Genomic DNA, 3264 nt, shown 5'->3' on the forward strand with positions numbered 1-3264 from the left:
CTACTCGATGGCACCTAACAACAACAACAAATATATACATAATATATGTTCATATATATGCGCATATAGCTGAAAATGCTATAAATTCTTTCAAAAATAACTTTTTGAATGTAAAAGCAGTAAAGACTATCATTAAATTTATCTAGCCATTTAAAGTAGAATCTAATTCTTTAGCTCTCTAAGATTAGTTTTAAATTGACATCTTGAAGGTATTAGTGTTACATTTTAAAAATTACAAATGTTATACAACTGCATTATAGAGAAGTAGAAATATTGATCACAGTGAAATTCATTCACGATTCCAACCCCTTTCATATTAAACATAATGTTATTTCAACCCTGTTTTGTCCCCTTAAGCTTGATTGCTGTTGCTGCCGATCCTTTTCTTTGTGCGTGTGCATGTTTGACATCATGTTATTTTTTTAAAATATATTTTCAATGAGGAAATATGTCATATGTTCATGAAATTGTTATTGAAAAGTTCAAGGAGTATAGGTATTACAGAACAAAGCAAATGACACTGTGTACATCATGTGAAATCACAATCTGATCTCCAGGTTATAAAAAACAACTAAAAAACCACTGCACAGAAAAGGTCTACAATTCTGGCTTGACAAAACTTGGTTGTGTAAACGTGAAATGTTTAATAAACAGTTTTCCCCAATGTGTAAACAACATGATAAGATCAAATCCGTGTCTGGAAATGTCAATCTAGCTCCATAGAAAAAAATACATACAGCTCCTGTGTACCCTATGGAGTTCTGGTGTGGTGCTGAGGGCTAATGTGCTGGACTGCATACAGGCCCCTTGATCTGATCTCTGTCCTGCTTAACATGGTTACAAAGGTCTTTTAGGATTGCTGATAAATGCTCAAAAGACACTCCATTGCACTATAAGCTTCAGCCAGAAAGGTACTAAACTCTAGCTCCTCAGTTAACTACCGACTCATATTGATGCTATGCACAACAGAATGAAACACTGCTTGGTCCTTCACCATCCACTCCACAAGTGTTTCTCCTGCCCTAGGGCACTCAGCTTTACTGGATCTGTGGGTTAGGAAGCCCAGAGCTCTGCCTAGTGCTCTGGCTCTTGGTTCTGCTGCTACTGCTGCTCCTTTGCCACTCCTCTGCTCCTCCTCCAGTGTCACAGCCTTCTGTGCCTGGGTCAAGGAGATTCAGTGGGAGATCTTGGGGTCCAAAGGACACACTCCACTGCTGGCTCTTCTTCCTTGATGGTAGTGAGAGCTCCTGTTCCTTTTTTGGATATGGCTAATTTTATACATATTAGAAATGCAAGTTTTTATAATCAGATTAACCCTGTTAATAACCACTCAAAACTGAATCATATAATCCTATCAGTGTCTGTACCCACTTTCTTTTACCCAGACCAATCTGGAAAAAGTTGTTTGATGGGAGTTAGAAAGACATGTCTAGAAGAGACATAAAATAATTCATGGCACCGCATCACTGCATAAAGCAAAATCAGGAGGAAGAAATATTATGTACTAAATATTATAAAACAAAAGATATACAATAATGGTGAAAAGAAACCCAAAGAATGTATCATTCCTACAATTGCTGTGTTTAAGCCCAATGTTGTCGCCACTGTGTCAGTCCATGTCATCAGGGATCTTTCTCTTTGTCGCTGACCCTCCTCTTTACCACGCATGACTTCTTTTTCCAGGGACTTGTCCCTCCTGACAACATGTCCAAAGAATAACAGACAAATCTTGACATCCTCGCCTACAAGGAGCATTCTGGCTGTACTTCATCAAAGACAGATTTGCTTATTCTTCTGGAAGTCCATGATACTTTCAATATTCTTTGCCAAAACCATAATTCAAATGCATCAATTCTTCTCTGGTCTTCATCATTCAGTGTCCAACTGTTACAAATATATGAGACAATGAAAAATACCATGGCTTGGGTCATACAGACACTTTTTTTTTTTCAGGGTGACATCTTTGTTCTGTAATACTTTTTTTTTTTTGCACACTTTTGCAAGTTGTTTTATTTACAATGCCAACTTTTAAAAGGTCAATACACTAAAGCTAACTAGACAGTAAACTAGGCAGAAATCACTTTATAAAAAGAGGGAAAGTCCAAAATATCACTTTCTATAAAGAACCCACAGTTTAGTTTTATTCAGAGCAAAGAAAAAACAAACACCTTTTGATCAGCTCTAGGTTCTACAATCTGTACTACACATGCAATGAAGACAATATTCTGCGAATACAGTTGATTTGCAGCTTGCTGCATTTGTCTCCTGTTTGTCTAATATTAACAATTATAAACAGAGCAGTGCAACTAGTATTTGGAATAATCCTTACAGTGTTACAGTGTCAGTCACAGCATTTTACTTCTCTTCACACCACTGGTTGTCTTTGCATACCTGGGCTTCCTCCTCTTCAGTAAAGTCGTTTTTTATATTGAAGGTCTTACGAATCTCTTCAGGAGTTTTCTCCTTGATCATATTGGCAACAGTCTTGCAAGTAACATCAAGTAAACCTTTGATATCTGAGTAGTTTGTAGCCAGAATAAGTTCAAAAAGTGTGCCCTGGTCAACTTTCAGGAATTCTTGGTCCCACAAAGGGATATCGTTTGTTCTCTTTTCTTTGTTCTCATCATCCTCAGGAGGAGGTGGGTCATCCTTGTGATGGATGCACCACTGAATGACCTTTTTTAAATATTGCTGCATTAACATTTGGTAGAGGAACTGGGTCATCATCTCTTTCATCATTCATTCCCAAATATTCCAACATGGTCTTGATAGTCACAGATTGTTTGGCAATTTCCACATCAACTTCAAATATCTCTCCATCAGAACTCTACAACTTAATTGAAGGCATGCTGTTCGAGCCTAAGGAGGCAGCAGACCCAAGGCTGGTGAGAGCTGGGAACCATCAGCACAAACAGATGAGCAAGGCAGAGAACAAGGCCACTACTGTTCTGTAATACTTTTAAGAGGTCTTTTGAAACATATTTGTCTAATGCAATACATTGCTTGATTTCTTGACTGTTGCTTCCACATGTTCTATACTACTAATGTATGTCGTTGTTAAGTACCATTCAGTCGGTTCTGACTCATAGCTACACTATACTATATAGAGTTTCTGAAGAGCAACTGGTGGGTTTGCCCCACAGACCTCTCAGTTAGCAGTCCAGTGCCACACCAGGACTCCTATATTAACATATATAATTATAAAATACATAGAATTAATTGTTGTTGGGAAAATGTATCAGGTTTGCTTTGTATTAATCCTAA

General features: G+C 37.6%; 1 pseudogene; it reads right to left on the minus strand.

The window, feature by feature from the left end:
* Positions 1 to 2355: 2355 nt before the first annotated feature.
* Positions 2356 to 2848, minus strand: LOC102842531 (annotated as a pseudogene).
* Between the last annotated feature and the right edge of the window lie 416 nt (positions 2849 to 3264).

Source organism: Chrysochloris asiatica, unplaced genomic scaffold (genome assembly GCF_000296735.1).
Source record: "Chrysochloris asiatica unplaced genomic scaffold, ChrAsi1.0 scaffold00139, whole genome shotgun sequence".
Lineage (NCBI taxonomy): Eukaryota > Metazoa > Chordata > Mammalia > Afrosoricida > Chrysochloridae > Chrysochloris > Chrysochloris asiatica.